The following is a 25,129-nucleotide window of genomic DNA, read 5'->3' as shown; positions in this document are numbered from 1 at the left end:
TCAGGGTGATGCTGGGCTTCTAGAATGAATTCAGAAGCATTTCTTGGGAGTTCCCGTCGTGGCGCAGTGGTTAACAAACCTGACTAGGAACCATGAGGTTGCGGGTTCGGTCCCTGCCCTTGCTCAGTGGGTTAAGGATCCGGCGTTGCCGTGAGCTGTGGTGTAGGTTGCAGAAGCGGCTCGGATCCAGCGTTGCTGTGGCTCTGGCGTAGGCCGGTGGCTACAGCTCTGATTAGACCCCTAGCCTGGGAACCTCCATATGCTGTGGGAGCGGCCCAAGAAATAGCAAAAAGACAAAAAAAAAAAAAAAAAAGCAGCATTTCTTCCTTTTTAGTTTTCTGGAATAGTTTGAGAAAGATAGATTTAAGTGTTCAGTAGAATTTTCCTGTGAAGCCATCTGGTTCTGGACTTTTGTTTGGGAATTTTTTGGGTTTTGTTACTGATTTCAGTTTTCATTATTGATAATCAGTTCATATTTTCTTTCTTTTTGATTCAGTCTTGAGAGATCGTACTTCCTAGGAATTTACCTATTTCCTCTGAGCAGTCCATGTTATTGGGATAAAAAATTTTTCATAGTAATGTCTTTTATGATCCTTTGTATTTCTGTGGTGTCAATTGTAATTTCTCCTCTTTCATTTCTGATTAAATTTATCTGGGCCCTCTTCCCCGCCACCCCCTTGAGTCTGGCTAAAGGCTTAGCAGTTTTCCAAGAATAAGCTCTTAGTTTCATTTATCTTTTTAATTTTTTGCCCCAACTTCATTTATTTCAGCTCCAATCTTTATTCTACTATGTTCTTTTTCTAGAGCCTTTAGGGATGAAGTTAGATTGAGCTTTTTCTTGTTTTCTGAGGTAGGCTTTTATTATTATAAACTTCTTTTTTTCTTAATTATTTTTTATATGACTGCACCTGTGGCATGTGCAAGTTCCTTGGCTAGGGGCTGAATTGGAGTTGCAGCTGCTGACCTACACCAGAGCCACAGCAATGCCAGATAAAGCCACCTCTGTGACCTACAATGCAGCTTGCAGCAATGCCAGATACTTAACCCATTGAGCAAGGCCAGGGATTGAACCTGCATCCTCATGGACACTAAGTCAGGTTCTTAACCCACTGAGCCACAATGGGAACTCCTGAACTTCCTACTTAGAAGTGCTTTTGCTGTTTCTTGTAGATTTTGGATTTTTTGCTTTTTCATTTATCTCCAGGTATTTTCTGATTTATTCTTTGATATCATCAGTGACCTAATGTTCAGTAGTCTATTTTTTGGCCTTTGTGTTTGGTTTTTGTATTTTCTCTTGTACTTGGTTGACCATATGTGCACGAGTTTATCTTGGGTCTCTCTATTCTCTTTCATTGATCTATGTGCATGTTTTTGAGCCAATACCATGTTGTTTTGATTACTATAGCTATAGTCTGAATTCAGGGAGTGCAATACCTTCAGCTTTGTTCTTTTTGCTTTGGCAATTTGGAGTCTTTTGTGGTTCCATATAAATTTCAGGATTCTTCTAGTTCTGTGAAAAATATCATGGGTATTTTGATAGGTATTGCATTAAATCTGTAGATAGCTTTGGCAGTATGGGCTTATTAACAATATTATTTCTTCCAATATGTGGTATATCTTTCCACTTCTTTGTATTATCTTCAATTTCTTTGATCAGTATTTTACAGTCTGAGTATACATAGGTTTCCCCCCCTACTTGGTTAAGTTTATTCCTAAGTTTAGCCATTTTATTCTTTTTATGTGATTTTATTTATTTATTTATTTATTTATTTATTTATTTATTTATTTATTTATTTTTAGGGCCATACCCCTGGCATATGAAAGTTACCAGGCTAGGGGTCAGAGCTGCAGCTGCCAGCCTATGCCACAGCCACAGCCATGCCAGATCTGAGCTGTGTCCAACCTACACAGCAGCTTGCAGTAATGCTGGATCCTTTAACCCACTGAGCAAGGCCAGGGATTGAACCTGTGTCCTCATGGATACTAGTTGGTTCTTAACCTGCTAAGCCACAATGGGAACTTCTGATGTGATTTTTAAACCTTTGTTTTCTTGCTCTTTCTGATTGTTATTAACATGTAGAAAAGCAACAGATTTCTGAATATTAATAGTCTTGTACTCTACAAGCTTACTGAATTTATTCTAATAGTTTTTTGATGGAGACTTTAGGGTTTTCTATATATGACACCATGTCATTGCAAATAGTGACAGTTTTATTTTTTAACCTTCCAATTTGAATGACATTTTTCTTGTCTGATAATTGTGGCTAGGGCTTCCAATATTATGCTAAATAGAAGTGGCAAGAGTAGGCATCCTTGTCTCTTCCTGATTTTAGAGGAAAAGCTTTTCACTATTATGATGTTAGCTGTGGTTTTGTCATAAGTGGCCTTTATTATATTAAGAGATATTCCCCTCCCTACCAACTTTGAGAGATTTCATCATGAATTGATGAACTTTGTCACATGCTTTTTTTTTTTTGCATCTATTGGGATGATTATGTGATTGTCATCCTTTTCAAAATGTGGTATACCACATTGATAGCTGGGTTCTTAACCTGCTGAGCCACAATGGGAACTCCTGCCCATTTTTTGATGGGGTTTGTTTTCTCGTTGTTGAGGTATATGAGCTGTTTGTGTATTATGGATAATCTCCAGATCTTTTTGGGTTTTATTCCTGTTCCCTATCTGAGTCATAATTCTCTGCCATTTCATTAGACTTTTGGTGTGGTGACCTTTTTGCAGACAATAGAGTTGTAGCCTCTCTTGCTTCTGATGTCTGCTCCCCTTGTGGCTGAAGTTGGTGCAGGGGCTTGCTGTAGGCTTCCTGATGGGAAGGACTGGCATCAGCCCACTGGTAGGTGGAGCTGATTCTTATCCCTCTGGTGGGTGGGACTTTGTGTCTGGGTGAGATTTGAGGTAGCTATGTGCCTTGGGGGTCTTTAGGCAGCCCGTTTGCTGATGGGTGGGGCTGTGACCCTACTTGGATTATTGTTTGGCCTGGGGTGTCTCAGTGCTAATGGGTGTGGTCAGATTTTTCAAAGTGGCCACCTCTGGAGGAACACATTCTGATGATTTATTCTGGAGACTTTTGCCTCCAGTGTCCTTCCCTCACAGGGAGCCATAGTCACTCCCTGTTTTAGCACGAGCTTCTCTAAGATCTGCAGTCAAGTCTGACTCAGATTCCTATGGGGCCTCTGCTTTTCCCTGGGACCCAGTGTACATGAAAGCCTGTGTGCTCCTTTGAAGAATGGGGTCTCTGTTTCCCCCAGTCCCACAGAGCTCTTCTGCACAAGCCCCACTGGCCTTCAATGCCAAATGCCCTCAGGGCTTCTTCTTCCAGTGCCAGATCCCAGGCGTGGGGACCTGACATGGGGCTCAGAACTCTCACTTTTGTGGGTGAGTCTCTGTGATAGTTACTTTCCAGACTGTGGGCTGTCCACTTGCCGGGTATGGGGTTGCTTATGTCGCAAAATCACCCCTCCTACAGTCTTGATGTGGCCTCCTCTTTGTCTTTTGGAGTAGGATATCTTTTTTGATAGTTTCCAGTCTATTTGGCTGAAGGTTCTTCAGCACTTGGTTGTAACTTTGTTGCTTTTATGAGAGAAGGTGAGCTCTAGGCCTTCTACTCCGCCTTCTTAATCCCATTTGTTTGTGTGTTATGGAGATTAGGCCCTTGTTGGTTGCATGTTCGTGAAAATTTATTCCAATTATGTGGTGGTCTTTTTTTTAAATGATTTCCTTTGCTGTGCAAAAGCTTTTGAGTTTAATTTGGTCCCATATTTGTTTTTTTCTTTTTAGGGTGGCACCTGAGGCATATGGAAGTTTCCAGGCTAGGGGTTGAATTACAGCTGCTGGCCTATGCCACAGCCACAGGAATGCCAGATTGGAGCTGTATCTGTGACATACACTGCAGCCTGTGGCAACTCCAGATCTTTAACCCACACTGCAGCTTGTGGCAACTCCAGATCTTTAACCCACTGAGTGAGGCCAGGGATCAAACCTGCATCCTCATAGATACTAGTTATATTCTTAACTTGCTGAGCCACAACAGGAACTCAGATTTATTGTTGTTTTTATTGTCATTATTCTAGGAGGTTGATCAAACAAGTTGTTGCTGTGTTTTATGTCAGGGAGTTCTGCCTATGTTTTCCTCGAGGAGTTTTACTGTATGTAGTCTTATGTTTAGCTCTGTAATCCATTTTGAGTTAATTTTTTTTATGGTATTAGAGAGTGTTCTCATTCCATTCTTTTACATGTAACTGCCAAGTTTTCCCAGCACCACTTATTGAGATTGTCTTTTTCTTCCACTGTATATTTTTGCCTCCTTTGTCATAGATTAGGTGATAATAGGTACTTGGATTTATTTCTGGGCTTTCTATCCTGTTCCACTGAGCTGTATTGCTGTTTTTGTGCCAGTACCATACTGTTTTGATGACTGTAGCTTTGAGTAGAGTCTGAAGTCAGGGAGCCTGATTCCTCCAGTTCCGTTTTTCTTTTTCAATATTGCTTTGGCTATTTGGGGTCTTTTGTGTTTCCATACAGATTTTACAATATTTTGTTCTAGTTCTGTGAAGATGTCTTTGGTAATTTGATAGGTATTACACTGAATCTTGAGATTGCCTTGGGTAGTGTAGTCATTTTGACCAATTCAAGAGAATGGTATATCTTTCCATCTGTTTGTGTGATCTTTGATGTCTTTCATCAGTGTCTTAGAGTTTTCAGAATACAGGTCTTTTTTCTCTTTAGATATGTTTCTAGGTATTTTATTCTTTTTTGATGAATAGTAAATGGGATGGTTTCCCTAATTTCTCTTTCTGATCTTTCATTGTTAGTATATAGAAATGCAATACATTTCTGTGTATTAATTTTGTATCCTGCAGCTTTACCAAATTCATTGATGAGCTCTAAGAGCTTTCTTATAGATTTTTTAGGATTTTCTAGGTATATTATCATGTCATCTGAAGGAGTGATAGTTTCACTTCTTTCCCAGTTTAGATTCCTTTTATTTTTCTTCTGATTGCTGTGGCTAGGACCTCCAGAGCTATATTGAATAATAGTGGTGAAAGTAGAATCCTTGTCTTGTTCCTGATCTTAGAAATACTTTCAGTTTTTCAACATTGAGAATGATGTTGGCTGTGGATTTATCATACATGGCTTTTATTGAGTTGAGATAGCTTTCCACTATGCCCATTTTCTGGAGAGTTTTTAAATCAGAAATGTGTGGAATTTTGTCAAAAGCCTTTTCTGCATCTATTGATATGATCATATGGTTTTGTTTTTCAGTTTGTAATATATCACACTGATTGATTTAAGGATATTGAAGAGCTCTTGCATCCCTGGGATAAATGCCACTCGATCATGGTGTATGATCCTTTTAATGTATAGTTGGATTCAGTTTGATAATATTTTGTTGAGGATTTTTGCAACTATGTTCATCAGGGGTATCAGCCTGTAATTTTACTTTTTTGTTGTATCTTTGGTTGTGGTGTGAAGGTGATAGTGGTCTCCTAGAATGAGCTTGGGAGTGTTCCTTCCTCTGTGATTAAAAGAGTTTCAGAAGAATAGGTATTAACTCTACTCTGAATGTTTGGAGTTCACCTGTGAAGCTATCAGGTCCTGGACTTTTGTTTTTTTTGGAAGCTTTTAAATCACATTTTCAATTTCACTATTTGTTATTGGTCTGTTCATATTTTCTATTTCTTCCTTGTTGAGTCTTGGAAGGTAGTACCTTTGTAAGAATCTGTCCACTTCTTCTAGGTTGTCCATTTTGTTGGCATATCGTTACTTACAATAGTCTCTTATGGTCCTTTGTATTTCTGTGCTGTCATTTGTAATTCTCCTTTTTTATTTCTTTTTAAAAAAATTTTTTTTTGTCTTTTTGTTGTTGTTGTTGTTGCTATTTCTTGGGCCGCTCCCACAGCATATGGAGATTCCCAGGCTAGGGGTCCAATCGGAGCTGTAGCCACCGGCCTACGCCAGAGCCACAGCAACGCAGGATCCGAGCCGTGTCTGCAACCTACACCACAGCTCACGGCAGCGCCAGATCGTTAACCCACTGAGCAAGGGCAGGGACCGAACCCGCAACCTCATGGTTCCTAGTCGGATTCGTTAACCACTGCGCTACGACGGGAACTCCTCTTTTTTAAAAATTTTTTTAGGGCTGCACCCATGGCATGAGGTTCTCAGGCTAGGGGTCCAGTTGGAGCTGTAGCTGAAGCTGCTGGCCTACACCACAGCCACAGCCATGGCATATCTGAGCTGTGTCTGCAACCTACACCACAGCTCGTGGCAATGCCAGATCCATAACTCACTGATCAAGGCCAGGAATCAAACCTGCATTCTCATGGATACTAATCAGTTTTGTTTACACTGAGCCATGATGGGAACTCCACCTTTTTTCCCCTAATTTTATTGATTTTGGTTGAAAGAGAGAGGGTTATCCTTTTTTCTTGATGAGTCTGTCTCTACCTCATGCTCTGATCTTTATGATTTCTTTCCTTCTACTAGCTTTGGGCTTTGTCTATTCTTCCTTCTTGAGATGTTTTAGATGTAAGTTTATGTTGTTTGAGATTTTTCTTGTTTCCCTGAGATAGGATTGTATTGCTATAAATTTCCCTCTTAGAACTACTTTTGCTGCATACCCTAGGTTTTGGATTGTTTTTATCTTGGTTGTCATATGTCTCTAGGTATATTTTGATATCCTCTCTGGTTTCTTCAAGGATCCATTGGTTGTTTAGTTGCATATTGTTTAACTCCCAAGAGTTTGTGTTTTTTGCTGTTTTTTTTTCTTATAGTTGATTTCTAGTCTCATAGGAATGTGCTCTGAGAAAATGCTTGAAATTATTTCAACTTTTAAAATTTTACCAAGGCTTGATCTGTGGCCCAAGATGTGATCTACCCTGGAGAATATTCCATTTGCACTTGAGAAGAATGTATATTCTGCTACTTTGGGATGGAATATTCTATAAAGATCAGTTAGGTCTGTCTGGTCTAAGGTGTCATTTAAAGCCTGGGCTTCCTTGTTGACTCTCTGTCTGGATGATCTGTCCACTGTTGCAAGTGCGATGTTAAAGTCCTCCATTATTAATGTGTTCCTGTTGATTTCTCCTTTTATGGCTGTTTGCAGTTGCCTTGTATATTGTGGTGCTCCTATGTTGGGTGCATGTTTGTTTACAATTGTTATATCTTCTTGGATTGATCTTTTGTCATCATTATGTAATATCCTTCTTTGTCTCTTGTAACCTTTATTTTAAAGTTTAGGTTGTCTAATATGAGTATTACTATTCCAGTTTTCCTTTGATTTTCATTTGCATGCAATACCTCTTTCTATCCCCTCACTTTCAGTATGTATGTGTCCTTATGTCTGAAGTGGGACTCTTGTAAACAGCACATACATGAGTCTTGTTTTTGTGTCCATTCAGCCAGTCTATGTCTTTTGGTTGGAGCATTTAATCCACTGACATTCAATGTAATTAGAGGATAAGTATGTACTTATTGCCATTTTCTTAATTGTTTTGGATTGTTATTTTAGGTCCTTTTTTCCTTCCCTTCCTCCTTTGTTGTCTTCTCTTGTGATTTACTGATGATCTTTAGTGTTCTGTTTGGATTGCTTTTTCGTTATGTGTGTGACCATTGTAATTTTTTGGTTTGTGGTTCCCATTAGATTTTGATATAACCATCTACGTGTTTACAGACTTGTTTTTGGTTGCTGGTCTCTTAATTTAAAATGAATTTTTAATGTTGTGCATTTTTCCTTTCCTTTACTCATGCTTGCTAGTTTTGATATCATATTTGTCAATGATTGATTTTCTACCTTTATATTATTTTTGCCTTTACAAGCGAGTTTTCTCATTTGTAATTTTCTTGTTTCTAATTGCGGCTTTTTCTTTTCTGCGTAGAGAATTTCCTTTAGTAGTTATTGTAGAACTTACCTGGAGGTGCTGAATTCTTTTAGCTTTTGCTTATCTGAAAAGCTTTTGATCTCTCCATCACATCTGAATTAGAACCTTGCTGGATAAAAGTATTCTTGGTTCTAGGTTCCTCCCCTTCATCACCTTAAATATATCTTGCCATTCCCTTCTAGTGCAAAGTTTCTCCTGAAAAATCAGATGTTATCCTTTTGGGGGTTCCCTTTGTAGTTTTTGCTTTTACCTTGTGGCTTTTAATATTTTTTATTGTATTTAATTTTTTCAGTTAGGTTAGTATGTGTCTGCAGCTGTGTTTCTCCTTGGGTTTATTGTGTGTGGGATTCTCTGTGCTTCTGGAACTTGAGTGAGCATTTATTTTCCCATATTAGGGAAGTTTTCAGCTACAATCTCTTCAAATATTTTCCCTGGCCCTTTCTCTCTCCCTTTTCCTTCTGGAATCCGTATGATGCAAATGTTGCTGTGTTTAATGTTGTCCCAGGGCTCTCTTACACTCTCCTCTGTTCTTTTTGTTATTTTCATTATTTTTTCTTTATTTTCTGTGGCAGTGATTTCCACCACTCTGTCTTCCATCCTACTTATTTGTTATTCTGCCTCTGTTATCCAGCTACTGATTCTTTTCTGGTATTTTTCATTTTAGATACTGTGCTATTCATCTTAGTTTGCTTGTTTTGTGAATTTTCCACCTCTTTGTTAAATATTTCTTGTGACTTCTCTATCTCTTCCTCCATTCTTTTTCAAAGATCTTGGGTCATCTTTACTCTCATCACTGAATTCTTTTTCAGGTAGATTGTCTATCTCCTCCTCATTTAGTTGTTTTTGTCTTTTTCCTTTGAAAGCTAGTTCTTTGTCAGCTCATATCCTCTAACTTATGTTGATGGTCCATTTGATAGAAGGTACGTAGATGCAGCAGCTTGTGCCCAGTCCTGGAGTTCTCTGGGATGGTAGCAGCTCATGTGTACACAGAGCACACGATGGGAGCAACAGTTTCAGGCTACCTCCCCTGGCACCAGGTGCCTGCTAGAAATAGGGTCTGTGAGAGAGGTGACAGTGGTTCACAGTTCACAGAATTGCTTTTGTAGCAGGGGGGCAACAGTGGCTTCACTATCAGTTCACTCTCAGAACAATTTTCTGTAGCTGGCAACATCAGCAGCTACTCCTGCAGCCCACCCCTTTGCTAGGGAGGCTCTTTGGACTACTCTCTGTAGCTGCAGAGGCAGGCACCATTCTGCAGTCACTCCCTTTGTTTAGTTCTCTTTACCCCAGGGTCAGAGGCTGCTCCCTAACTTTTGCTAAAAGGCTCTCTGTAGCTGTAGGACCTGTGTTGTTCCTGCAGTTCTCCCTGCCACCTGCTGCTGCCCTGATGGCAGATTGCTCTCTGTAGCTTCCTCAGAGCAGAAAGTGCACCAGTGGCCCCTCATGGCTCCTTTGGCCATCTGAGCAATGTATTCCACTTTCATGTTCCCCTGCTTGGCCACTGGCAGGAGTCATGGAGCTTGTGCTATCCCCGAGGTTACTCCACCTGTTCACTGGGCTGTTTATGGCTGCCAGGGCCATTTGTGGTGTTTCTGCCATCAGTCTATCTCCCTACCAGGGTTTTTGTGGCCCTCCACCTGCCCACCAAGTCTTTTGAGGTTCCTGGGGCCATATGCACCACCTCCAGTCACTCTGCCTGCCCACTGGGCCATTCGTGGCTCCTGTGGCCAGCTGAGGGACATATGCTGCTGCTGCATTTCCTTCCCCAGCCACTGGAAGGAGTCATGAGGCTTGTGCTACTACCAAGGTCCCTCTGACTGCTTCACATTCTCTGTTGCCCTGATGGCCGGGGCCTGTTCCCCACTGTTGCTAGGCAGCTGCTACTCCCAGGTGGCTCCTGGAGCTGGAGCAGTTGGTGTCTTGCAGCCTGAGATCATGTGCAGGAAAAAAGGATATAGTGATGGATCCTGCCCCTTCCCTCCAGCAGCCCCAAATAATGACACATAGCCTCTAAGCCTAAATGGGTTTCATCAGATGTGGTCAGTCACGCTAGACACCAGTACCTCCAGGCTTTCTCTGTGCGGCCATTCTCAGTTTTTTTCCTACATCACCAGTCCTAGTGCTCTTTCAGAGTCTGATCTCCGAAGCTGGAGTTTCAGTTCCTGGCCTCTGCCCCACACTGGCACACAGTTGGGAAGTGCAGGGATCATTTGTGGAAGACTATTTCCATCTTAACTGCTTCACACCGATTGCTGTGTTCTCCAATATTCTAAAGTTCCTCCTCTGTTCTGGCTGATCTCCTTGCTGGTGGGGGAACTTGCAAGGTGCAGGCACTTATCATTTTTCTAGTTTCTTCCTAAGGGTGCAGGTCCCATCTAGTCTCCTTTCTTATTTTCCTTTTCTTTTTTCTTCTTTCTTGTGTCCTACCCAGTTTCACGAAGTTTTTCTTGCTCTGTAAAAATCTTGAGGTCTTTGTCATCATTCAGCAAATGTTCTACACAAGTAGTTCCACACGTAGATTGATTTTCAGTGTATTTGTGTAAGTAGGTGAACCTCATGTCCTACTCTGCTACCTTTTCTCTGCGCCCCCTGACATTCAAAGTGATTATTGCTATGTGTGTACTCATTTGCCGTTTGTTACTTGTTTTCTTGTTGTTTTTGTAGTTCTTCTCTGTTCTTTAGTTTCTTCCTTTTTGGCTTGATTTCCTTAATGGTATGCCTGTGTTCCTCTCTCTAGTTTTTTGTATCTGTTGTAGATTTTTATTTGTGATTACCATGGAATTCATATGTTGACTTATAGCTATACTTGTTTTAAACTGGTAGTCATTTAAGTTTGAACACATTCTAAGTGTTCTGCATTTAAAAAATTCCTCTCTACAATGGAATACTACTCATCCATAAAAAAACCCAAAATAATACCATTGGCAGCAACATGGATGGAACTAGAGATTCTCATACTAAGTGAACTAAGTCAAAAATAGAAAGACAAATACCGTATGATATCACTTATATCTGGAATCTAGTATACGGCACAAATAAACCCTTCCACAGAAAATTGGAGAATAGACTTGTGGTTGCCGATGGGGAAGGAGTGGGATTACTGGAGTCTGGGGTTAATAGATGCAAACTATTGCATTTGGAATAGATAAGCAGTGAGATCTCACTGTATAACGCTGGGAACTATATCTAGTCACTTATGATGGAATAAGATGGAGGATAATGTGAGAAAAAGAATGTATGTGTGACTGGGTCACTTTGCTGTACATTAGAAAATGGACAGAACACTCTAAACCAACTATAATGGAAAAAATAAAAATAATTGAAATGCAAAAAAAAAAAAATTCCTCTCTGACATTTTGTGATTTGGGTGTCATATTTTACATCTTAATATTTACCCCTTTGTTGCTTATTGTGCTTATAGTTCATTTTATATATTTTTTTCCTTTAATCTTTGTACTAGCATATTAAATGGTTAATTGTCCATCTTTACTATATATATTGCCTTTATTTTCTTTTCCACTTAGAGAAGACGCTTTAACTTTTCTTTTAGTATAGATTTACTATTGACGAACTTTTAGTTTCTGTTTGTCTGAGAAGGTCCTTATCTCTCCAATTCTAAATGATAATCTTGCTGGTTAGAGTATCCTAGGTAACAGCTTTTTGCCTTTCAGTACTTTAAATATATTATGCTACTTCTTTCTAACCTGTAAATTGTGTGCAGAAAAATTAGCTAATAACCTTAGAGGGATTCATTTGCATCTGAATCTTTACTTTTCCTCTTGCTACCTTCAGTAGTCTATGTTTAACTTTGGCCATTTTAATTATGATATGTAGTGTGGGTCTGTTTGGGTTCATCTTGTTTGAGACTATCTTCGCTTCCTGTACCTTGTTATCTATTTCCTTCTTCAGGTTTAGGAAGTCTTCAGCCATAATGTTATCGAATACTTTCAATTTTTTTCTCTCTTCTCTTTCTTGGGATCCCTATAATGCAATATTAGTACCCTTGATGTTGTCCAATAGGTCCTTTAAACTGTCCTCATTATTAAACTTGTTTTTCTTTTTGCTCTTTTAATTGGGTGATTTCTATTATTCTAGTTTCCAGACTACCTGTATGTTCTTATATATCAGCTAGTATATGCTAATTATTTCTAATATGTTTTTCACTTCAGTTATTTTATTCAATTCTGGCCCTTTCTTTTTTTTATATTTCTAGTTCCTTATTAAATGTCTGTTTTAATCTATTCTTTTTCCCTAATTCAATTAGCATTCTTATTACTAATGCTTTGAAATCTTTATCTGTTAAATTAATTTCTGTTCATTAGTTTTTTAAGGGATTTTCTCTTTTTTAAAAAACTGAAACAGGGAGTTGCCATCGTGGCTCAGTGGAAACAATCTGACTAGCATCTGTGAGGAAGCAGGTTCAATCCCTGGCCTTGCTCAGTGGGTTAAGGATCTGGAGTTGCCGTGAGCTGTGGTGTAGGTTGCAGACGGGGCTCAGATCCCACATTTCTGTGGCTGTGTTGTAGGCTGGCGGCTGCAGCTCTGATTTGACCACTAGCCTGGGAACCTCCATATGCCATGGGTGTGGCCCTAAAAAGACAAAAGACAAAAAAAAAATAAAACAAATTTGTATTCATTGTTTGTTTGTTTTTAGGGCTGCACGTGCAGCATATGGAAGTTTCCAGGCTGCAGGTCAAATTGGAGCTGCAGCTGCTGGCCTACACCACAGCCATATCAATGCCAGATCTGAGCCATGTCTGCAACCTACACCACAGCTCATGGAAACACCAATCCTTAACCCACTGAATGAGGCCAGGGATCAAACCTGCATCCTCATGGATACTAGTTGGGTTCATTACCACTGAGCCACCATGGGAACTCCCAATTATTACAGTTTTGAACTTATGTTCTTCTGTGAGGACATCCCTATATAATATACATGTGCCCAGTGGCTTAGGTGGGAGAGCTGGATCTGATATGAGTCATGTCATATTGGTAGGGTGTGCTTGCAGCTATCACCTTGGTAAGAAGTGGGGCTGAAGATGGAGGGGTTAGAGCCTGATCCAGTTGTGAGCCAGAGCTGCTTCTCTGCTCAGTATCCAACATCACCCTATTAGGGAGTACTGGAGCAGAAGCCCTGAGGGTTAGTCTGAGCTGGCTCTGTTTCCTCTGTGCAGTCTCTCCTCCAACCACTGGCGTATTTGCCCCAAAGTGAGGCAGTACTGGATCTGGGCATGAGCTGCCCCCAGTCAGAGTGCCAGACGGCTTGTGATACAGTGCTTCTGTAAGCCCAAGTAGTGGCTGTCCCTGACCTATTCAGATGCTCTTCCAGGTCTGGGTTGTCTCCCCCTGCACCCCTGCCCTGCTAACTGAGCACTCCCTTCAGCCGCTGCAGCCTTCACCCTAGTGTAGAACTGCGACCTGGAGCAAGTGGGACTGGTGCAGGTGCTTGGCTCAGGCTGGGGTACATGCCAGGGTGGCTGCAGGAACCTGGCTAGAGTCCCATGTAGTTTCAATGGTGCTTTTTTCTACCTTGTTTTGAGCAAGCAAGTGTGTGCACATTATTTATGAGAGGCATCTAAGTTTCTCACAGCCCTCCTGTCACCCCCCTGGTTTTCTATGTAGCTAAGAGAACTCATCTTCCCAGTGTTGGCCCCTGGGGCTGGGGCACTCTATATGTGGCTTGAACGACTCATTCTCCTGTGTGGATTCCCTTCTTCTTCTATGTCCCCTCCCAGAGGACATGTTCTGGCATGATCACTTCTCTTTCCGTCCCACCCAGTTCTGTGTGGATCTTTCTTACAGCTTTGGTTGTATTAGTCTTTCAGCCAGTCTCTACTTGGTTATTGCTGGGAGTTGCTCCACATGTAGATGTATTTTTGATAATGTTTGTTGGGTCAGGTGAGTTCTGCATCCTTTGCTCCATGTTGCTCTTTGTCTTCCCTTTTATGTTTGTTAATACTTGCTTTATGTATGTAGATGCCTCCGTATTGGAAGCATATATATTTACAATGTTAAATCTAGTTGGATTGATCCCTTTATCCTTAGGTAATATTATTGTCTCTTGTTAGTTTTGTTTTAAAGCCTATTTTGTCTGATACAAATATTTCTTTTTTTTTCCCTGCGTTTTGCCTTTTTAGGGCCACACTCACAGCATATAGAGGTTCCCAGGCTAGGGGTCAAATCAGAGCTGTAGCTGCCAGCCGATGCCACAGCTACAGCAATGCTAGATCCTTAACCCACTAAGAAAGGCCAGGGATTGAACCTGCTTCCTCATGGATACTAGCCATGTTCCTTAACCACTGATCCATGATGGGAACTCCAAAATAAATTGTTTTCTTTTTGTTTCCATTGCATGGAATACCTTTTCCTATCTTCCTTTTATTTTTCTTTTAAATATGTGCTGTTTTTTAAATATCTCTCAATTTATATTTCTTTAATTGCAATTCATTTTAAAATTTTATTTATTTGTTTGCCTTTTTAAGGCTGCACCCACAGCATATAAAGATTCCCAGACTAGGGGTCAAATGGGAGCTGCTGCTGCTGGCCTACACCACAGCCACAGCAATGCTAGATCCAAGCCACATCTGTGATCTACACCACAGTTCATAGCAACACCGGATCCTTAACCCACTGAGTGAGGCCAGGGATGGAAACTGCATCCTCATGGATACTAGTCAGACTTATTTCTGAGCCATAACAGGAACTCCCCCATACTCTTACTTTCAGTTTGTATCTTTAGATCTGAAATGAGTCTGTTGTAAGCAACATGTATATGGGTCTCATTTTTATCCATTCAGCCATTCTGTCTTTTGATTGGAGCATTTAATCCATTTGCACTTAAAGGAATTACCAAGTATGCACTTACTGTCATTTTGTTAATTGTTTCTGGTTGTTTTTGTAGTTTTTGCCTTTTTTGCTCTCTTCTCTTGTGATTTTATGACTCTTTAGTGTTATGTTTCAGTTCTTTTTTTTGTGTGTGTACCTATTACTGATTTGGAGTTTGTGGATGTCTTGGGGTTCATGTGTAACAACATACATATTATGATTTATTTTAACTTGGTGATCTCAAGTTTGAGTGCATTCTAATAACCCTACATTTTTACTCCCTGCTCAATATTTGTTTTCTTTGGCTTTTTAAAAAGTTTTGTCGAAGTATAGTTGATTTACAGTGTTATAATCTACTGTACAACAAAGTGATTCAGTTATACCCAGACACACATCCATTCTTTTTCAGATTCTTTTCATATATATTATCACAAAATATTTTGTAGAATTCTCTGTGCTATACAGCACGTCCCTATTGGCCAGTCATTCCATATACCATTGTATGCATGTGCCAATCCTAAGCCCCTAGTCCACTCCTCCCCCACAACTTTTCCCCTTTGGTAAACATAAATTTGTTTTCAAAGTCTGTGACTATTTCTGTTCTGCAAATAAATTCATTTGTATCCCTTTTTAGATTCCACATATAAGTGATATCATATGATGTTTGTTCTCCACTGTCTAACTTCACTTGGTGTGATAATCTCTAGGACCATCCATTTTTCTACAAAAGGCATTATTTCACTGTTTTTACGGCTGAGTAATATTCCATTGTATGTATGTACCACGTCTTGATCCATTCCTCTGTCGATGCACATTTAGGTTGCTTCCATGTTTTGGCTATTGTATAATAGTGCTGCAATGAACACTGGGGTGCATGTATTTTTCAAATGATGGTTTTCTCTAGATAGATGCCCAGGAGTGGGATTGCTGGATCGTGTGGTAGTAGTTCTATTTATAGTTTTGTGTGCAACTTCCATACTGTTTTCCATAGTTGTTGTACCAATTTACATTCCCACCAACAGTGTAAGAGGGTTTCATTTTCTTGACATCCTCTCTAGCATTTATTGTTTTTACACTTTTTGATGATGGCCATTCTAGCTGGTGTAAGGTGGTACCTCAAGTAGTTTTGATTTGCATTTTGTTAACAACTAGTGATGTTTAATATCTTTTGATGTGTTTTTTGGACACTTTGTATGTCTTTGGAGAAATGTCTATTTAGACCTTCCCATTTTTTGATTGGATTGTTTTTTGATGTTAAGGTTCATGAGTTTGTATATTTTGGAGATTAATCCTTTGTCAATCACTTCATTTGCATATATCTTCTCCCATTCTGTGGGTAGTCTTTTGGTTTTGTTTATGGTTTCCTTTGCTGTGCAAAAATTTTAAGTTTAGTTAGGTTCCATTGGTTTATATTTGCTTTTTAGTTTCATTACTCTAGGAGGTGGATCTGAAAAGATATTGTTGTGGCTTATGTCAGAGTGTTCTGCCAGTGTTTGCTAAGAGTTTTATAGTATTCAGTCTTACATTTAGGTCTTTAACCGATTTCGAGTTTATTTTTGTGTATGGTGTTAGAGAGTGTTCTAATTTCATTCTTTTACATGTAGCTGTCCACCTTTTCCAGCACTACTTTTTGAAGAGACAGTCTTTCTTCCCCTGTATATTCTTGCTTCCTCTGTCATAGATTAGTTGACCATAGGTGCACGGATTTACTGCTGGGCTTTCTAGTGTGTTACATTGATTTTTATTTCTGTTTTTGTGCTGGTACCATAATATTTTGATGATTATAGCTTTGTGGTATATCTGAAGTCAGAGAGCCTGATTCCTCCAGCTCTGTTTTTCTTTCCCAGGATTGTTTTGGCTACTTTGGATATTTTATATCCTTACAAATTTAAATTTTTGTTGTTTTTGTTGTTGTTGTTCTAGTTCTGTGAAAAAGGCCATTGGTAATTTGATAGGGATTGCATTAAATCTGTAGATTGCCTTGGGTAGTATAGTCATTTTGACAATATTGATTCTTCCAATCCAAGAACATGGTATATCTTTCCATCTGTATCATATTTGCTTTCTTTCAACAGCATTTTATAGTTTTCAGAGTACAAGTCTTTTGCCTCCTTAGATAGGTTTATTCCTAAGTATTTTAATCTTTTTAATTGGGCATGGTAAATGGGATGGTTTCCCTAATTTCTTTCTGATCTTTCATTGTTAGTATATAGAAATGCAAGGGATGTCTCTGCATTAATTTTGTATCCTACAACTTTACCCAATTCATTATGAGCTCTAGTAGGTTTTTTGTTTGTTTTGTCTTTTTAGGGCTGCACCTGAGGCATATGGAAGTTCCTAGGCTAGGCGTCAAATTGGAGCTGTAGCTCCCAGCCTAAACCACAGCCACAGCAATGCCAGATCCTTAACCCACTGAGGCCAGGGTTTGAACCTGTGTCCTCATGGATACTAGTTGGGTTCGTTACCACTGAGCCATGATGGGAACTCCTTGTTTTGTTTTTTCAAATGGCTGCACCAGCAACATAAGGAAGTTCCTGGGCTAGGGGTCAAATTAGAGCTGTAGTTGAAGCCTATGCCACAGCCATGGGAACCCTGGATCCAAGCCGCATTGCAACCTGTGCTGCGGTTAATGGTGAAGCCAGATCCTTAAACCACTGAGGCCAGAGATTGAACTGCATCTCCACAGAGACAATGTTGTATCCTTAACCTACTGAGCCACAATAGGAACTCCACATCCCATAGATTTTGGATCATTGTGTTTTAGTTTTCATTTGTCTCTAGATAGTGTTTGATTTCCTCCTTGATTTCTTCAGTGATACATTGGCTGTTTAGTAGCATATTATTTAATCTCCAATTGTTTATGGGGTTTTTTTTGCAGTTTTTTTTCCTGTTGGTTGAGTTCTAGTCTTAGTGCATTGTGGCCAAAAAAGATACTTGATAATGATTTCAATTTGTTGAAATTTACCAAGGTTTGATTCGTGGCCAAATAAGTGATATATCTGGAGAATGTTCTGCGTGTGCTTGAGTAGAATGTGTATTCTGCTGCTTTCAGATGGAATCATCTAGGAGTTGGTGTCATGGTGCAGCAGAAACAAAACTGACTAGGAACCATGAGATTGCAGGTTCTATCCCTAGCCTCGCTCAGTGGGTTAAGGATTTGGCATTTCTGTGAGCTCTGGTGTAACTCAGAGACACAGCTTGGATCTGGCATGGCTGTGGCTGTGGTGTAGGCTGGCAGCAACAGCTCCAATTAGATCTCTAGCCTGGGAACCTCCATATGCCACAGGTGCAGCCATAAAAAAAGACAAACAAACAAATGAACAAACAAAAAAACAGACAGATGGAATCTTCTATAAATATCTATTAAGTCCATCTAGCCTATTGCATCGTTTAAAGCCTATGTTTCCTTGTTGATTTTCTGTCTGGATGATCTGTCCATTGCTGTAAAGTGGGGTGTTAAAGTCCCCCACCATTGTTATGTTACTGATTTCTTCTTTTATGGCTGTTCGCAGTTGCCTTATGTATTGAGGTGGTCCTGTGTTGAATGTATTTATTTATATTTAAAATTGTCACATCTTCTTGGACTGATCTTTTGATCCTTATGTAATGTCCTTTTTTGTCTCTTGTAACTGTCTTTATTTTAAAGTCTATTTTGGTCTGATAGGAGTATTGCTATTCCAGTTTGCTTTTGATTTCTGTTTGCATGGAAAACCTTCCATCCTCACTTTCACCTATAAGTGTCCCTAGAACTGAAGTGGATCTCTTGTAGACAACATATATCTGGGTCTTGTTTTTGTATCCATTCAGCAGTCTATATCTTTTGGTTGGAGCATCTGGTCCATTTATATGTATTTTTATTTGAGGGAGGGCACATAGCTTTTTTTTAAATTTATTTTTAATTTAAAAAATTTTTTTTAAATTTTATTTTCCCACTGTACAGCAAGGGGATCAAGTTATTCTTACATGTATAGATTTTTTTTCCCCCGCCCTTTGTTCTGTTGAAACATGAGTATCTAGACATAGTTCTCAATGCTACTCAGCAGGATCTCCTTGTAAATCTATTCTAAGTTGTGTCTGATAACCCCAAGCTCCTGATCCCTCCCATCCCCTCCCTCTCCCATCAGGCAGCCACAAGTCTCTTCTCCAAGTCCATGATTTTCTTTTCTGTGGAGATGTTCATTTGTGCTGGATATTAGATTCCAGTTATAAGTGATATCATATGGTATTTGTCTTTGTCTTCCTGGCTCATTTCACTCAGTGTGAGATTCTCTAGTTCCATCCATGTTGCTGCAAATGGCATTATGTCATTCTTTTTTATGGCTGAGTAGTATTCCATTGTGTATATAGACCACCTCTTCCGAATCCAATCATCTGTCGATGGACATTTGGGTTGTTTCCATGTCCTGGCTATTGTGAATAGTGCTGCAATGAACATGCGGGTGCACGTGTCTCTTTTAAGTAGAGTTTTGTCCGGATAGATGCCCAAGAGTGGGATTGCGGGGTCATATGGAAGTTCTATGTATAGATTTCTAAGGTATCTCCAAACTGTTCTCCATAGTGGCTGTACCAGTTTACATTCCCACCAACAGTGCAGGAGGGTTCCCTTTTCTCCACACCCCCTCCAGCACTTGTTATTTGTGGATTTATTAATGATGTCCATTCTGCTGGTGTAAGGTGGTGGTATCTTGTGGTAGGTTTGATTTGTATTTCTCTTATAATCAGCAATGTTGAGCATTTTTTCATGTGTTTGCTGGTCATCTGTATATCTTCCTTGGAGAACAGTCTATTCAGGTCTTTTGCCCATTTTTCCATTGATTGATTGGTTTTTTTGCTGTTGGGTTGTATAAATTGCTTATATATTCTAGAGATTAAGCCTTGTCCATTGCATCATTTGAAACTATTTTCTCCCATTCTGAAAGTTGTCTTTTTGTTTTCTTTTTGTTTTCCTTTGCTGTGCAAAAGCTTTTCAGTTTGATGAGGTCCCATGGGTTTATTTTTGCTCTAATTTCTATTGCTTTGGGAGACTGACCTGAGAAAATATTCATGATGTTGCTGTCAGAGAGTGTTTTGCCTATGTTCTCTTCTAGGAGTTTGATGGTGTCCTGTCTTCTATTTAAGTCTTTCAGCCATTTTGAGTGTATTTTTGTGCATGGTGTGAGGGTGTGTTCTAGTTTCATTGCTTTGCATGCAGCTGTCCAGGTTTCCCAGCAATGCTTGCTGAATCGACTTTCTTTTTCCCATTTTATGTTCTTGCCTCCCTTGTCAAAGATTAACTGACCATAGGTGTCAGGGTTTATTTCCGGATTCTCTATTCTGTTCCATGGTCTGTCTGTCTGTTTTGATACCAGTACCACACTGTTTTGATGACTGTGGCTTTGTAATATTTCTTGAAGTCTGGGAGAGTTATGCCTCCTGCTTGGTTTTTGTTTCTCAGGATTGCTTTGGCGATTCTGGGTCTTTTGTTGTTCCATATAAATGTTTGGATTGTTTGTTCTAGTTCTGTGAAAAATGTCCTGGGTCATTTGATAGGGATTGCATTGAATCTGTAGATTGCTTTGGGTAGTATGGCCATTTTTACAATATTGATTTTTCTAATCCAGGAACATGGAATATCTTAACATTTCTTTACATCTTCTTTGATTTCTTTGATGAAAGTTTTATAGTTTTTGGCATATAAGTCTTTTACCTCCTTGGGCAGGTGTATTCCAAGGTATTTGATTTTGTGAGGTGCAATTTTAAAGGGTATTATATTTTTGTATTCCTTTTCTAATGTTTCATTGCTGGTATACAGAAATGCCACTGACTTCTGAATGTTAATCTTATATCCTGCTACTTTGCTGAATTTATTAATCAGTTCAAGGAGTTTTGGGGTTGAGTCCTTAGGGTTTTCTATGTATAGTATCATGTTGTCTGTGTACAGTGACAGTTTTATCCCTTCCTATATGGATGCCTTTTATTTCTTTTGTTTGCCTAATTGCCGTGGCTAGGACTTCCAAAACTATGTTGAAGAGCAGTGGTGAGAGTGGGCATCCCTGTCTTGTTCCAGATTTGAGTGAGAAAGCTTTCAGTTTTTCCCCATTGAGTATGATGTTGATTTATTTGCATATGTTGAACCATCCTTGTGAACCTGGGATGAACCCTACCTGGTCATGTGTATAATTTTTTTGGTATGTTGTTGGATTCGGTTGGCTAAGATTTTGTTGAGAATTTTTGCATCTATATTCATCAAAGATATTGGCTGATAGTTTTCTTTTTTGATGGTATCTTTGTCTGGTTTTGGAATTAGGGTGATGGTGGCATCATAGAATGTCTTTGGGAGTGTTCCTTCTTCAAACTTTCGAAAGAATTTAAGGAGGATGGGCACCAGTTCCTCTTTATATGTTTGATAGAATTCGCCTGTGAAGCCATCTGGTCCTGGACTTTTATTCGTAGGGAGTGTTTTTATGACTTCTTCAATTTCATTTCTAGTGATCGGTCTGTTCAGTTGGTCTGTTTCTACTTGATTCAGTTTTGGCAGGCTGTAAGATTCTAGAAAATTGTCCATTTCTTCCAGATTGTCAAATTTGTTGGCATATAGTTGTTCATAGTATTTGCTTATGGTTTTTTGTATTTCTGCTGTATCCGTTGTGATTTCTCCTTTTTCATTTATAATTTTGTTTGAGTTCTTTTTCTCCTCTTTTTAATGAGTCTGGCCAGGGGTTTGTCAATTTTATCTTTTAAAAGAACCAGCTCTTAGTTTTATTAATTTTCTCTATTGTTTTTTGAGTCTCTATTTTATTGATTTCTTCTTTGATCTTTATTATTTCCTTCCTTCTGCTGACTTTAGGTCTTTTTTGTTCTTCTTTTTCTAATTCCTTTAGGTGGAGGGTTAAGTTGTCCATTTGGGATCTTTCTTCTTTTTTGAGAAAGGCCTGTATTGCTATAAATTTCCCTCTGAGCACTGCTTTCACAGCATCCCATAATTTTTGAGAGGTTGTGTCTTCATTATCATTTGTTTCAAGGTAGTTTTTAATTTCCTTTTTGATTTCCTCATTGACCCATTGGTATTTTAGTAGCATGTTGTTTAGTCTCCATGTAGTAGGTTTTTTCTCATTTCTTTTCCCATGGTTGATTTCTAATTTCATGGCATTGTGGCCAGAGAAGATACTTGAGATAATTTCTATGCTCCTAAATTTGTTGAGGTTAGCTTTGTGTCCCAATATGTGGTTGATTCTTGAGAATGTTCCATGAGCATTTGAGAAGAATGTGTATTCTGCTTTTTTTGGATGTAGTGTCCTGAAGATATCAATGAAGTCTAACTTTTCTATTGTTTCCTTTAGGATCTCTGTTGCTTTATTGGTTTTCTGTCTAGAGGATCTGTCCATTGTTGTGAGGGGGGTATTAAGGTCTCCTACTATGATTGTATTCCCATCAATTTCTCCCTTTATGTCTGTTAATATTTGTCGTATGTATCTGGGTGCTCCTATATTTGGGGCATATATGTTGACGATAGTAACATCCTCTCCTTGGATGGATCCCTTAATCATTAAGTAGTGTCCTTCTTTGTCTTTCTTTGTCTTTTGTTTTAAAGTCTATTTTGTCTGATATGAGTGTTGCAACTCCTGCTTTTCTGTCATGTCTATTGGCATGAAATATTTTTTCCCACCCCTTCACTTTCAATCTATATGTATCTTTTGTCCTAAGGTGAGTTTCTTGTAGGCAGCATATTGAAGGTTTTTGCCTTTTTATCCACTCAGCCACTCTGTGCCTTTTGATTGGGGCATTCAGTCCATTGATATTTAAGGTGATAATTGATAGATGATTATTTATTGCCATTTGGAACCTCGTGTTCCAGTTGATTCTATGGTTCTCCATTCTTCCTTTCTTTTTTTGGTTGGATGGTCTCCTGTTATTATCTGCTTGAGTGTATTTTTTTTTTTTTGCAAATGTAATATTTGGTTTTGGCTTGTGGTTGCCTGTTTTTTAAGTATGCTAACCCCTTCCTATAACTGTGTGTTTTAGCCTGATGGTCCTGTAAGTTCAAACACTTCATTACTATATTAAAATTAAGAAGAGAAACATACAAACAAACAAACAAAAAGGGTCTATTTATTTCCTAACATCCCTTGCCCACATTTTATGATTTTGATGACTCTTTTTTTTCTTTGTAATTTTATTTTGTTTGAAGCATGTTCATGATTAAATCTGTATGCTGGCTTATTTGAGTGACTGCTCTCTGATTGTGGTTTCCTCAGTCCTAGTTCTTCCTCTTCTTCTTCATTTTTTCTTTTTCCTCCCTTTCTTTCCTTCCTTTCTTTCTGGTTTAGAGAAGCCCTTTCAGTATTTCTTTTAGCCTGGGTTTTGTAGTGCTGTATTCTTTTAGTTTTTGTTTGTTGAAAAAAATTTTTATTTCTCCTTCTATTTTAAATGATATTCTTGCTGGATAGAGTATTCTAGGTTGCATATTTTTTCCTTTTAGCACTTTAAATATCTCTTGCCATTCCCTCCTGGCATGTAGTGTTTCTGTAGAGAAATCAGCTGATAATCTTATGGGGGTTCCCTTGTAGGTAACATTCTGCTTTTCTCTTGCTGCTTTTGGGATCCTCTCTTTATCACTAACTTTTGCCATTTTTATTATTATGTGTATTGGTGTGGGTCTATTTGGGTTCAACTTGTTTGGGGCCCTCTGTGCTTCCTGTATCTTGAACTCAGTATCCTTTAGATTTGGGAAGTTTGCGGCGATAATTTCTTCAAATATATTTTCCATTCCCTTAACTTTTTCTACTCCTTCTGGAATTCCTATTATGCATAGATTGGCCCGCTTTATATTATCCCATAGGTCTCTTATATTGCTTTCATGTTTTTTGATTTGGTTTTCTGTCTGCTGACCTGATTGGGTGATTTCTATTATTCTATCTTCCATATCACTGATTCATTCTTCTGCATTATTCATTCTGGTTTTTACTGCCCTTAGTTCAGTCTGTATCTCTGCAAATGAATTTTCTAGTTTTTCTTGGCTCCTCCTTATATTTTCTAGTTCCTTTCTGAGGGTGTCTGCATTACTGTTCATATAGTCTCTTAATTCCTTCAGTATTTTCACTATTTCTCTTTTGATCTCCGGGTCTGTCAGATTGCAGAGATTTGTTTCATTGTTGACTGTTTTGGGTGAGTTCTCCTGTTGGTTTAACTGGGGGTGGTTTTTCAGCCTCTTCATCTTGCTTTTTGTTTTCTTTTTCCTGGTGGAGTTGTACTCTCCGTGGCCGGGCAGTGTTTGCCTTGGCACTGCTGTGGAATGTTTCCTGAGGGCTGGCATTGTTGGTCAGTCTTTTTTGAGGCAGTGTGGCTTTTCTGGAGTGTTGGTGGGGCTAACAGGGTCTCTTTGAAGCAAAGGAGGACTTCCTGAGGGCAGATAGGACTGGGAGGTCCACACCACGATAGTAGCAGATTTCACTCGGCCGGGCAGAGCTTGCTCTGGTGTTTTTGGGCTGTGGGGCTCTTGCAGGGGGCTGGTGGTGCTGGGCAGTTGTTCCTCAGGAGTGAAGCACCCCCCATGGGCTGGAGCAGCTATCTAGGTCTCTGAGAACCCAAGAGGCTCTTCCCAAGGGCAGCCCACTTCAGAAGGACTGTCTGAGAATGTAGGCAAATGTTTTCACGGCCTGACCAAGCTTGTTGTAGCTTTTCTGGGCTGTGGGGGCTCCTGCAGGGAGCTGGCAGTCCTGTGCAGCTGTTCCATGGGAGTGCAGCACCCCCTCCCCCCAAGGCCTGGAGTGGCTAGCTGTGCTGCTGCAAACCCAAGAGGCTCTTCCCTAGGGCAGCCCAACTCGGAAGGACTGTCCGAGAATTAGGCAGTTGTTTTCATGGCCCGGCCAAGCTTGTTGTAGCTTTTCTGGGCTGGTGGAGGGGGGTCCTGGAGGGAGCTGGTGGTCCTGTGTAGTTGTTCCGCGGGAGTGCGGCTCCCCGTTAGAGCTGGAGTGACTAGCTGGGCCGCTGCGAACCCAAGAGGCTCTTCCCCAGGGCAGCCCGACTTGGAAGTAGTCCATTTATATTTAAGGTTATTATTGATATGTATGTTTTTATTACCACTTTGTTTTGGATTTGTTTTTATTACCATTTTGTTTTGGATTTGTTTTTGTTCTTTTTTCTTCTTTCATTCTCTTCTTCTGTGGTTTGACGACTGTCTTTAAAATTGTGTTTGGATTGGTTTTTCTTATTTATGAGTGTATCTATTGTAGATTTTGTTTGCAGTTACTATGAGGTTTTGAAATAGGAGTCTATATGTATATGTAAGATTGTTTTAAGTTGTTGGTTTCTTAATTGCAAATGCATTTCCAGTATCTTGCATTTCTACCCTCCTTATCTCATGATTGCTATTTTGGGGGGGTTGTTTTTGCTTCCACTTGGCATATGGAGTTCTGGCCCAGGGA

Source organism: Phacochoerus africanus, chromosome 5 (genome assembly GCF_016906955.1).
Source record: "Phacochoerus africanus isolate WHEZ1 chromosome 5, ROS_Pafr_v1, whole genome shotgun sequence".
NCBI classification, from domain to species: domain Eukaryota; kingdom Metazoa; phylum Chordata; class Mammalia; order Artiodactyla; family Suidae; genus Phacochoerus; species Phacochoerus africanus.
Note: the sequence above shows the minus strand (reverse complement) of the source record.